This window comes from Emydura macquarii, unplaced genomic scaffold (assembly GCF_026122565.2).
Source record: "Emydura macquarii macquarii isolate MOO-44397 ecotype Brisbane River unplaced genomic scaffold, CSIRO-AGI_Emac_v2 contig_1790, whole genome shotgun sequence".
NCBI classification, from domain to species: Eukaryota; Metazoa; Chordata; order Testudines; family Chelidae; genus Emydura; species Emydura macquarii.
Window position 1 is genome coordinate 22570464 of NW_027131927.1, and position 13774 is coordinate 22584237.

Here is a 13774-nt window from a genome sequence, read left to right on the forward strand (position 1 = left end):
TGAGCAAAAACAGAAAGAAACAAACTCTGGCAAATCAAGAGTAAATACTTAATTTGCCAGGCCAAAAAAGATTTTGACAGCAACTAGCAAACGACACAAAAACTAACAGCAAAAAAAGCTATAAGTACAGAAGAAGCAGGAAGCCGGCCAAAAATTCAGTGCGACCACTGGATGATTGAGGTGCTAAATGATCACTAAAAAGAAGACAAAACCATTGTGGAGAAGCTAAATGAATTCTTTGCATCAGTCTTCACTGCATACAATACAAGGGAAATTCCCACACCTAAGTCATTCTTTTTAGGAAACAAATCTGAAGAACTGTGCCTTCAGGAGGTGGTTTTTGAACAAATTGATAAATGAAACAGTAATAAGTCATCAGGACCATATGATATTCACCCAAGGGTTCTGAAGAGACTCAAATAGCAAGTTGCAAAATTACTAACTGTGGTATGTAACCTAAAGCTTAAATCAGCCTCTGTACCAGATGACTGGAGGATAACTAATGTAACGCTAATTTTTAAAAAAAGGTAGGAGGTAATCCTAGCAACTACAGGCCAGTAAACTTAATTTCAGTACCAGGGAAATTGGCTGAAACTATAGTAAATAACAGAATTATCAGACACACAGATGAACACGATTTCTGGGGAAGAATCAGCACAACTTCTGTAAAGAGAAAGCATGCCTCACCTATTAGAATTCTTTTAATTCTTTGAAGGGTGTCAACAAATGTGGACAAGAGTGATTCAGTGGATATCATGTACTTGGACTTTCAAAAAGCCTTTGATCAAAGGTTCACGTCATAGGAAAAGAGGGAAGGTCCTCTCATGAATCAGTAACTGGTTAAAAGACAGGAAACAAATAAATGGTCAGTTTTCAGAATGGAGAGAGATGAACAGCAGGGTCCCCCAAGAAACTGTACTTGGATCAGTGCTTTTCAACATATTCATAATTGATCTGGAAAAAGGGGTAAACAGTCAAGTGGTGAAGTTTGCAGATGATACAAAATCACTCAAGATAGTTAAGTCCAAAGCTGACTGCCAAGAGTTACAAAGGGGTCTCACAAAACTGGGTGTTTGGGCAAAAAAATGGAGATGGAACTCAATGTTGATAAATGCAAAGTAATGCATATTGGAAAACAATCTCAACTATATATACTGGGGTGGCCAAACTTACTGATCCTCTGATATGCGTACAACAATCTTCAGAAGTCTGAGAGTCGGGATACGCCTGTCAGGCCTCGGGGCTTCAGAAATCTATAAAATCATGAATGGTGTGGAGAACGCCCGGGAATGCTGTGAAGGCCAAAACTATTACAAAATTCAAAAAAGAATTTTAATCTAAATTCATGGAGGAAAGGTCCATCAATGGCTATTAACCAAGATGGTTAGGGATACAACCCCAGGCTCTGGGTGCCCCTAAACCTTGGACTGTCAGAAGCTTGGAGTGGATGACAGGCGATAGATTGATTAATAATTGCCCTGTTCTGGTCATTCCCTCTTAAACATCTGGCACCCACCACTGTCAGAAGACAGTGGCTAGATGGACCATTGATCTGATGGCCAATTGACAGAAGACTGGGCAGAGAAGAGAAGCTTTCATAAACCATTTCCTCACTATTAAGGCCAAACATCTTTTGTAATAAATAAGGTCCAGAAGAGAATCATATCAAATTATGACAGAAAGAATGAAAAAGATGTGGGAAACTTCATTTATGGTTTGTAAATAAGGCCATATACTGACCATCTGCGTACAGTTTAAAGACAATAACATGGTTCAACAATAAACCTACCTCAAATCTGCATAACTAGCAAGTTTTAGGCCATTCCATTATTTAATAAACTAATTTGCACATAATAATCTTCACCTAAAAAAAAAAACTTGTGTGTGAATTTAGTGGTGCTGAAAGGCATCCGCTTCACAGCACTGTAAATTTAGTCTCCTGTTAACCTGCAGGGCTGCACCAGGTCAAGATTCCCAAACATGTCATGCCAATATACCTCACTCATGGTAGTTGGCTGAGACACTTCAGTCTCTATGACTCAAGCTGTTCTTTCTAGTGAGTCTGTCAATTAGCAAAAAAACTAATTCTGACTGAAAGTTGGTACACAATTTGTCAAACAAATTTTTCTGGGAAAGGCTCAAGAACACTGAATTCTCAGAGATGGAGCAAAATCTCTCATTTAATAGAATTTTGGATGATATCTATAGCTTGATAACTACAAATTTAATTTTAAATTTTGCATTTTAATAATTGAGTAAGAACCATATGCAGTTCAAATACCATAGAGGTGAATTGTTATGCATTTTGGAACAATGCATGCAATATTTGTATTGCCCCTATTTAGTTCAAAGTATAGGCTTTCTGTACAAATGACCCCAAAAAAGTGTGTTTGTGGTAATACATTCAACATCTTCATTCAGATTAATGGAAATATTAATCATTGTGTGATGAATTGTCAAGTCTGGTGTAATCACACCAATATGGCAGCTTTTCTCTTTAATATTTTAAGATAAAGCCCTGGGGTGAAATCTTGGTCTTGGTTTCAATGAAGCTCAGATTTCACCCTGACCACATAGAACTTCTCCTGCCCTCCAGGAGAGTGGCTTTTATTTTAAACAGGAACTGAGTGTTACTGAATGGAGTTCATCATATTGGGCAGACACTCCCCCACAGGCAAGAGGCCCAAAGTGTAGAGACAAATAATGAAGATAAAGAGAGACTGTTTTTGTTCTGAAAGTTTTTCCTGAAATCATCTTTTCTTTCATTATAAAACAATTAAACCTGAAAAGGTTAAAAGTATTGATTTAAAGAGCAAAATGTTTTATTTCCAATGCATCCAGTTTAGAACTATAATTAGCACGTCAAACCATGTTACATTTGTTAAAGTAAGTTTACCAAATGAGTATTAGTCTGCAACATATATTTATTGACTACTAGTGGGATAAATGGTCAGCATTTGCAAAAATAGGGTGGCAAGACACTGTACAACAACAACGCCTCCAAATTACCAAAAAGTACTAAAGTCTAACAAACATTCATACACATTATAGCAAAGCAGAGCGACTGAAGGAAATATCTGGTTTTAAGTATGTGCTCTAACCAAAGTCACTTAAAATGGAAGCATAAACTGATGTCATTATTGCTTATATACTAGTATGTTAAAGTTAATGTTATATTTTAAAAAGCATGTGAAAACAAAAATTAAACCTGTTAAATTAACAATGTATTCCAGCTTTTTTTTTTTTTAAACAAAGAAATCCGAATTATTTTCAGGATAAAGGCCTGAAAATACTGACTCATTTTTGTTCATATCTAAAAATGAACGGGTCACAAGACTTAATACTGCATGTGTTCTTTTAGATCTCAATAAGGATTCAGCTTACTCAGGCCTCAAAACATTTCTTACACAGTCAGTTGAAGCTTCCACAGTTACAAGAGTAGGATAAAAATATTTCCTTCTAACTTAGTAAAAAATTGGGCATGTGTTTTCCCATTCATAGAAAGCAGGCTTGAATCAGCTAATTTGCACTAAAAGGAGTAACAGAATGCTACTCTGGTTACAGTTTATTTTGCCAACCTGAACTGCATTGCACTGACTCTAAATCAATGGTACTCAAGACGCACAGACACACACACTTCTTTTCAAAACCATTTACTCCTACACATCCATTTTTTTCCTAGGATAGCAACATCAGTTTAAATTCCCCCAAAAGGAGTGCACACTTCTCAGTTTCAAATTGTTCCTACATAAATTTTGACCAATGGCAGAAACACCAGTGGAAAGTCATACCACCTGCAATGAAAAGAACAAAGATAAAAATTCTACTGCCACGACTGGCTGCTGTATAAATTTCCACTCACTGCTACAATTCAATAGCTTTTCATAACAGAAAACACCAGGGGATGGGAAAATCCCAGATAAAAATTAAATTAAATCCCTGGTCATAAAGGAATTTTTAGATGGTGCCAAGCCACAACAAGACCACTAAGCCAAGGTGGTGAACCATGGTGGTTTGCTCAGAGACTAAGCCCTTTTTAAAATGTTGCAAATTCAGATTCCCCTTAAATTTAGTAAGATAACAATGCAGAATAATTTAAAGGTGGAAAATTAGCTAAAATAACATTATAAAATACCAATAGTTTTCAGTCATCAGCTTGTTTAGCTACCCCAACATTCCATCAATGGTTACAACAAAAAGAAAAAAATTGCCTAATATTATATCATCACACCTCAAAGACCGCAGGGCATTTTGAGGCACCTCTAAGTAGCATGAAGAATGTTATTAACATATGCCATGGTATTTAATATAATATCTTTAAACATCTTTTCTAGACAAGTGGAGCCCACTAAACTTCTAGGGAATCATGGGATTTATTCCTTCTTGCTTCAAGTTTCTAAAATACAACTATTGCAAGCCACCACCACCACACAATAAAGGATTGCCCAAAGATATATTTATATCTACTTCAAACCCAGCATGTCAAGCATCCTGGAAAAGTTTAAGGGATCCCTGCCTATCACATGGCTAGGCAGGTGATATAAGGAAAAGGAAGTTAGGGACAGAAAATGTGGTACTTGCTGCCCTCGTGGTGGAAGCAAAAGAAGAAAGCCTCTGGGGACTGTAGCCAGCATTCCTGGGCTGAGCTTTATATTGTGTTATTTATGTACTTTGTTTTCAAATAATAAATTGTGCCCTGAGGCCAAAACCACTAAAGGATGTGGGTGTATATTATGCTTCCCTTCCTGGTCTGGTAGAACAGCTCACCAGCATACACTCAACCAACTTCTTATCAGCCTTAGGAAAGAGAAAAAAAGTAATGGGTATTGAGTCATGCAACAAGAACCTTTTCCCTCTACAGAGCAAAAGGATTACTAACAAATCCAGCCCAGGATTATTAGCGACCAGAAGCTGTAGCCAGAAAGCTGTCTCGTGGCCTATTTATTATTATTACTTTTGTATCTAAGAGCCTCAGGAACAGACAAGGATCATACTGTGCTAGTCACTGTACACACAGAGCTAAAAGACAGTCCCTGCTCCAAACAGCATACAATCTAAGTATAAAAGACCAGAGACAAACAGGTGGATACAGAAAAACTGATGGGGGTGCACATGACAGTGAGACAATACTGGTCAGCATGAGAAGCAGTGGTTTTGGCAGCCCAGCTGCCCAAAAAGTTTTTTTGCAAGCATCACAGAAAAGGAGAGTTCTAAGGAGCCATTTGAAGGAGCTGAAAGAGATAGTTTACAGGGAGCTCTTTCCAAGCCTGAGGGGCAGCATAGAAGAATGCATAAAGGGGCTTGGGCGAGGGAAGCTAGCACCATTGGCCAATCGGAGACAGGTGTCAACACTTCAACAGCATGAGAAATTAGCCTAGTGAAATTAACTGGTAGTTTCAGTCCTGTTCATAACAGGCAGTGTCCACATTATAAAAGCTACCACTACTAAAAGTATTAACTGATATTCTTATTGGCAATCTCTGAGACACCGAAGACTGAACATCTCTGTCCTGTCTCAACCATGCCCCACCTAGATTAGGGTTAAAGAACATTCACACAGCACTGCTGAAAATCTTATATTCCTCCGACCCATCTGCTGTTCTAAGAAAAAAATAAAAATAAATTTGTAGTACTTAGCCTTCTGACAATTTCCAAGTGTTTTACAGACAATGAATTTTAGCCTGAGACATATTCTTGTGAGGTAGGTGCTATGATCCCCAATATCAAATGGATGAACTACCATACAGAGAGATTTTGTTTTGTAGGTTATACGGAATGTTTGGGCCAAAACTGACACTAGATCAAAAGGTCTTCGGATTCAGAGTCCTGAACCTTAACTACTAGATGTCAGTCCTTAAGACAGTCAGTTTCAGAAAAAAAAATTACATTTTTTATAAAGTATTTTTTATAAAGTCTGAAAGGTAGATGTAAACCTGTACAACTTTTATATTGATATTGATTGCCTGTAGTAAAAGTATTATTTAATGCAGAGTATGTGACCAATTACAGCAACTTGACATTCCATCCCTTACTCATCAATGATTCCTTCTGAGTGCAAAATATTCAAAATAAATTAAAATTGGTGATTTTCATATTGAAAACATCATTGCCTTCATATGCTTAATAAGAAAACTATTTATCTCACTTTTTATTTTTAATAATTTAATTTAATTTGGCACATGGGCTATATTTACCACAGCTACTAATTTTTAAAATTAGGAGTAGTTGTCTAATGCCCATTTTCTCCTCAAAGTAGTCAAAATAGAAATTATGTTCCATAGCAAAGGGCTGTGACATCAAACAAAAGTTTACAGAGTTCATTGCAGGATCAAACAGGAGAAATTTGTGATGGAGATATCTTATTCAAACAAAACTGAAATCTGTAGCATCACGAAGCAGGCACCGGAAAAAATTAATAGCCAATGTGTGTGTGTACATAAGTGGTCGCTTTTCAGCAGTGCTTTTCTTTAAAAGAATAATTTCTTAATATTATGCATTGAGGCGCATTTTAGTACCAGAGTAATAATACGTAGGAAACTGAATTGTTTTTGCTGTAGTTTAGTGCTAATCCATACGAGAAACTAAAAAATATAAAATTCCCTTGGATTTTGAGCATCAGTGCAAAAATCTAGTTTACTTATAATCTTTCCCCATGTTTCTATAAATATGCATAAAAAGCTAAGTGGTAATATATTTCATCTCAGTTTGTTGTTTTTCTGCTCATTATTATGATTTCTCCATAACAGCAGAGACAGCTCCAAAAGATTTACCTAACCACCACAAAACAATATATGTTTATGAAAAGCCATTCATGTATTAAATGTCAAGTTCCAGGAAAATATCATGCAAAGAAAAAAAGAATGATCTGCATTTATTTACATCTTATCCTATCTAGTATTTTTCAAATTCACTGCAAGCATCTTAAGTTTCAAATCCTCTCTTTATAAAGACATTAATAACAGTAGACTATTATTTCCTCTGTAAAAGCATTACATAGATGTTCTGTGCCTACAAGTCACTGCTATACCCTCATTAAGTAAACACCCTTCTGGCAAGTCAGGCAAAATTCAGAGCTTTGCACTGTGATCCCCAGGAGCCTGTTGTACCAGCGTGCAGGCTGGTTTGATTAGAGAGAGACAGCTGATCTATCCATCACAAGCACAGGATTTGTCAACCACATGACAAGAAAGAAGGAAGAACCATCTGTGCAGCAGGCAAGGGGTTCCTTTTTCTACTGATTAACAGTTGAGGGTTTTTTTGTTTATTCTTTAAATCAAAGCAAGAGTAGGAGGAGGAAAAAACAGTAGGGATACGTCTACACTGCAGAATGAAATCGATCTATTTTAAATCAACTTTTTGCCACCGAAATTTAGAAGTCAGAGGAGCGTAATCACACCATGCTCATTGCGTCGGGGAATTGTGTCCCCATTAGCCGCTCTTGGGTCGACAATCAAAGCAGTGCACGTTGGGTAGCTATCCCTCAGTGTAAGTAGCCACAGAGGCTTTTGGGAAGCTTGTCATCCTCCCATGATGCAACATACTCCCTCCACCACTCCCTTCTTGTCCCAGTTCAAACAAACAGATGATCACCTTTTCATGCCATTTTTTCCAAACCCTTCATTCTCTGATGCACGCATGCCATTGCCTGAGAGGAATGGAGCTCTCTCAGCTCTCCACTATTATTGTGAGCATCACAAATACCTCATGACTTATTCTGCAGCATTTTTAGAGGCGAGACAGGAACCACAGTGCTGAAAATTGTGATGTTACAGAGGCCGCCTTGCTAAAAGCCATAGAACAAAACAATTCCAATTTGCTGCAGGCTGACACACACCATCTGCAGTCAGTGAAGAGCTGCTTCTGGTCCCGGGAAACAAATAGTGACTAGTGTCATCACATCGTTATGAAGGTGTAGGATGATGAGCAGTGGCTGCAGACCATTTGAATGCAAAAGGCCACTTTCTTTGAACTTTGTGGAGAGTTCTCCCCAGCACTGAAACGCATGACTACTCACTTGAGACCAGCTCTGACAGTGGAGAGGAAAGCGGCCATCACTCTGTGGAAGCTAGCAATGCCAAACTGCTACTGGTCAGTTGGAAATCAATTCGGAGTCGGTAAATCCATTGTGGGAGCTGCTGTGATACAAGTGTGCAAGGCCATTAATAGACTTCTGCTAAAGAAGGGTAGTGACTTTGGGAAACGTGGAGGACGTAGTGGAAGGCTTTTCCGCAATGGGGTGCCCAAACTGTGGGGGGCCATAGATGGAATGCACATCCCTATCTTAGCACCGGACCACCTTGCCATAGAGCACATAAATTGAAAGGAATACTTCTCAATGGTGTTGCAGGCCCTTGCGGATCACAGGAGACACTTTACCAACATCAATGTTGGGTGGTCTGGAAAGGTGCATGACGCGTGCATCTTTAGGAATTCAGGTCTGTTCAAGAAGATGCAGGCAGGCACTTTCTTCCCTGACCAAAAAATAAATATTGGTGATGCTGAAATGCCAACTGTGATCCTGAGGGATCCTGCCTACCCCTTGCTCTCCTGGCTAATGAAGCCCTACACCGGGCACCTGCACAGTGACAAGGAGCGTTTTAATAATAGGCTCAGCAAGTGCAGAATGGTGGTGGAACATGCATTTGGACGTTTAAAGGTGAGCTGGCGCAGTCTGCTCACTAGGTTAGACCTCAGTGAAAAACACATCCCAATAGTTATCTCTGCCTCCTGTGTGCTCCATAATGTCTGTGAGACAAAGGGGGAGAAGTTCCCATTGGCTTGGGTTGTGGAGGCAGATAGGCTGGCCGCAAATTCTGAGCAGCCAGATGCCACTGCCACACAGAGCCAATCGCAGAGTGCTGTGCCTCAGGGAAGCATTGCAAAAATGCTTTTGCAATGAGACACAACAGTAATGTGCTTTGCTTATCTGTGCTGTGCTTTCACTTCGCATCCCCTATCCATTCCCTACCGATCCAGTTCCCCCCATTCCTCCTCACCCACCATTCCATTCCCGCCCCCTTTATTCCTTTGTTATCAATAAACAAAACACTATTGAATTGTAAAACAGTATTTTTTTTTTTATTAGTGATCCTTCACAGAGGGGGGAAATGAAGATAATTGAATGTTCTGCATGCATTGTTTGGGGCCAGAGAGCGAGCCCATTTTGGCTGTGCACAGATGAAAGACCCACACATTCCCACTCCTTAAAGAGGCCATCGCCTCTTTCTGCTCCCCTCAATTGGCGAGGAGTGCAGCATGTACTGCACCCTGCTCAACCTCCTCCTAGACCGCTTTGGGGTGGGGACTAGGAAAGAATGCATTAGCTCAGAGTTTTGCAGGGGCTGCAGAGGAGGTCTGTTTTGCCGCTGAGCTTCCTTGAGCTCAATCAGACGCCTCAACACATCTGACTGATCACATATTATACACAGCATCTCTTCTTGTGTTGAACACTCATACTCGTGTGCTGCCTTCCTGTTGTCCACGTCCATGTCCAGTTTGTCAGGTAATGAAATCCTCCACACTCTTAGCTATGTGTCAGCAACCGCAGATGCATTCATTAAACATGTCATGCCAGGGTTTTTTTTTTCGCCTTCTTATCTGCAATAGGTGTTCTGCAGGAGTATGAGACGGTGGTGTGTTGAAGGCCACGCTGTCCATTTTGAGGGAAGCAAAGCACAAGGTACCCATTGTTAACTCATTCCATGGATGAAAAGCAATGTTACAATGTAAAAATAACTCCCCTGAACATTCCCAAGGGAAGGCTACAACCTCATACCATTGTCTGCCTATTGCAGGGGTCGGAATGCCTTTCCAGCCATGTTAAGTAAGGGGCTAGTGCATCTATGTTAGGGAAATCACCAGTGCCCATGCTGCACAAGTCCATACTCCCTAGAGCAGTATAACTGTCGGGCTCCCAACTGATCAGGCTTTCAACAGGCGGTAGAAAAGGTGAAGGGTGGGTACAGGTGAACCGTCTATGGAGGAAAAAAATGGGAACCCATTTGCAGATACCCAAGGCCCATAAGCAACAACGTCCTGCTTGGGAACTTGTAGTGCGCTGAACCAAGAAACCATCCCCAGCTGTGCAACAACACACACTTTAAAAAACTTTCTTGGTCAGCTACTGTAAATGTGCGCCATCTTCCCTAGGTAACCATGAGTGATATCAGACTGCTGAGGGTCAAATAGGCAGAAAGGGAGGATTTGCTGCAAGCATCTGGCTACAGACCTGGCCCTTATGCTGCTATGCTGTGTTCTGCAATGATGCCTGCACAATTAATAACAGAGTGGCGGGGGAAAGTGTCCTATCGGGGTGGAAGAAATAAGGCTGCCCTCCCAAGAAACCTTCTGCAAAGGATTGCAGAGCACCTCCATGAAAGCTTCCTGGAGATATGCATGGAGGATTCTCAAAGCATCCCTGTGCACATAATCAATCTTTTCCAGGGTGAACCCAAAGCTTAAGCACAGAGTACGAGGAAGTACAGCCCCACCGCCACACACACCACTTTTTCCCACTGGTACAAGATTCTGGACTGGGGATATAACTAAAGACATGCAATTTGCAGTACATACTCACCAGATGTGCCTTCCCCAGCATCCCAGTCAATCACAGTTTGTTGTGTCTGGGTGGGCTGCTCCTGTGTTGCAAACAGCTCCTGGCTTTCAGGGAGAAGGGATACCCCACTTGCCTGTCCCATGTTCTCCTCCTCCTCCTCCTCATACAGACTTATCCTCATTCATTCTGGCCTCGGATTCCCCCAAGGTATCAGCTCTGCATGGTGCATAATGGTGGGGTCTCCGCCGAGAATCGCATGCAGCTCCTCATAGAAGCGGCATGTTTTGTGTGAGGAACAGAACTGTTAGCTTCCCTATTTTCTGATAAGCCTGCCTCAACTCTTTGATCTTAATGCGACACTGCTGCACGTCCCTGTTGTGCCCCTTCTCCAACATGCCACAAGATATCTTCTCATAGATATCCATGTTTATTTTGCTTGCTTGGAGCTGAGCCAGAACAGACACTTGACCCCACAGATCGATGAGATTCAAGATCTCAGGTCGACTCCAGGTTGGAGTGCATTTGGGGTGTGCAGTTGCCATGATCATTTATGCTGGCAAACTCTCCACACTGACCAAACAGGAAATAGGAATTCAAAATTTCCCAGGGCTTGCGGGGAGGAGCTATTTCCTGTTTACGTGGCCACAGTGGAGCAGACTGCAAATGTGCAGAACGGTCACAACAAAGCATTATGGGATACCTCCCAGAGGCCAATGACATCGATTTCTGTTGTGCTCTGCCTACATTGGCCCTCATTTGACCCACAGAATTCGACTTCAGTGCTAGCAACTTGCGGAGGTGGTTTTATTAAGTCGAATTTTACCACGATTTAGGTTGCCGGAACTGACATGCCAGTGGAGACGCATACTTTATATGATCCTCATAAGCCGCATTACGTCAACCTACATTTTCAGCGTAGACCAGACCTAAGCAACTATAATAGTATAAAAAGACATTACAACTATTCTCTGTAGTTGAGATTTACAAGATAAACTTTATTTCTAGGCCGTAAAACCTTCCCTCACCCCCTAAAAACCAGAAATCCTTTCATAGGAGAAGTTAAGGATTTTTTTTATAAACAAATTGCTATGAAAAGTATACAAAAGAAGGAATCAATCCATGCAGGTGTTCCAAATAGGTTTGGTGAGAGTTTTTGATGTAGCTAAGGAAAAGATTTATTTCATCTTAAATTTGAAATATCAATTTCATGTACTAAACTGCTGACTAAGATCAACTTGTGTATGCACTGCAAGAGAAGAACTCAAAAAAAGTTTCGATGTCCTAAAAGGGTTACTTTTCAATAACCATAGTTACTGAAGTATATTGCCTCCACAATGCCAATTTCTCCTACCCTATTTCTCCTGTTAGTATCCATTAAAGGGATATAAAAGAAATTAGGAGGACTGGGGATTCTTGGACAAACTTTCCATTCCACAGAAGGTGTTCAAACTAGCCCAATGGCCACTGATTTTCAATTGGTCTTAACCCAGCAGGCACCTGGCTCTACCGAAGTCAATGGCAAACCTCCATTGACTTCAGTGGGTCTTGAATCCAACTGATGGGCACATTCATACCCAAAGTGAGGATTTGCAGAGGCAACACTGTCTCTCTCACACTCCCACACTCCTCCCCCCACCACACACACAGGATTTTGCTAGAAAAAATGTTCGCTATTATGAATTTCTATGTAAGCAAAGCCTTTTCCTGAAAATATAACCCTGAACTATTCGGCTTCTTATGCAATAGTGTACAATATTTAAAAAACAATGGCACAACAAAAATGTTAATTACACTGCAAATGTAGAAATACACCCTGGAATGACTACATTATGAGGCTTGTTAATGCATTAATACTTGAAAAAGGATGTCAGTTTGTTTAAAACAAAAACGTTCAACAGGGAGTCGAGCCACCTTTGGATGCAAAGGTCCTCCAGACAATACCTGAGGGAATGGATTCCTCACAAATAAGAAAATACTTCATTTGCTGTTTAATTAATTGGTTTCATTCTTGTGACTTATATTATGTCCCCCTCAGGTTTTGCAATTAAGCATTCTTGTGAGAATGTGCTTTTGCAAAAGCTGTTTTATTATTGAAGTTAATTATTGCTCATTAAAATATTGTATGTGATATAAAACAAATGAGCAAGTTAAAAAGAAAGGTTGCTAAACTAGTACAGTGAAATCTGAAAATGAATGGTAAAATATTTAAATGTCCTACGGTAGGATTCTAGAGTGGTGTTAGTTAAGTAGCAAAATTGGAGACAAGATTATTCTTAATCCCATCTCTCTACAGTCCCTTCTTCAGTTTTCTTTGCACAAAGTTTTGTGATTTGCAGATGCTTCCTACGTAAGGTATCTGCATCCTGGGACAGAGAAACTATGGGAAAGAAGGTCCAGAGACTTTTGTTTACTATATTCTGTGATACCAATTTAACAAAGGATAGTCTTATTTTTAGCACAAAATTCTTTTTATTCTCTCACCTCTGTGCTGTTTAGCTCTATAAACCCTTCACAACACACACTCAATTCCCCACCCATATGCCCAGACCAAAACTGGCCATTTCATTAATTCTATCCAATTCCCCTGATATTCCAATTCCAAATATTCCAACAGTCTTCAATGCTCATCTCCCTTCCTGTTATTCATTTCCCCTTAAGGAAGATTTAGCCCAATTACTAGCCTATCCCAAAGAGTAATTCCTTTTTAAAATTAAATTATTTAATACTGGGGGTTATTCAATGGGACAAAACAGTGTGAAAGGGGTCAGAAATTGAGGCAGTTGTATTTGTGGCGAGTACATTGATGAAGAGTTCTGAGGGCAGTAGAAAATTGGAGCAGAAGGATTTATAGTATCTAAGGTAAAGAGATTTGCATAATCATTTTAAGTTACCTAAAAATAACCTTGCATATATTATACAAATACCTGCAATCTGACTGGATAATAATGGGCTTCAGCCAGAGTACACAGATTTACATTTTGTATGGTTGAAAAATAACTGTACAGTCATAATGCAAACTTGATTTTCATAACCAGAGTTCAAGGAACCACATAATTCAAAAGTAACTGCATAACTGTGGGTCATATACTGTACAAAAGACAACTCAATTTCAGTGTAGGGTCCACACTCCTCTTTCAGAATTCTAAGCTTTCTTTTTTAAAGAAAGTGTTAACATAATGCATTTGATTTAAAAATAATTAGAAAGTGTACTCGTGGTTA

General features: G+C 39.8%; 1 protein-coding gene across 10 annotated transcripts in view; it reads right to left on the reverse strand.

The window, feature by feature from the left end:
* WDFY3 (WD repeat and FYVE domain containing 3) overlaps positions 1-13774 on the reverse strand; it is a 325380-nt gene that overhangs the window by 248496 nt on the left and 63110 nt on the right. Inside the window, exon 1 of one of the 10 annotated variants that reach the window (XM_067557106.1) lies at positions 688-722. The exons of the other annotated variants lie outside the window; for them this stretch is intronic. The gene's annotated coding sequence lies outside the window, so the exon portion shown is untranslated. Of the gene's footprint in view, positions 1-687; positions 723-13774 lie in introns of those variants that run through there. 10 annotated transcript variants of the gene reach the window in all.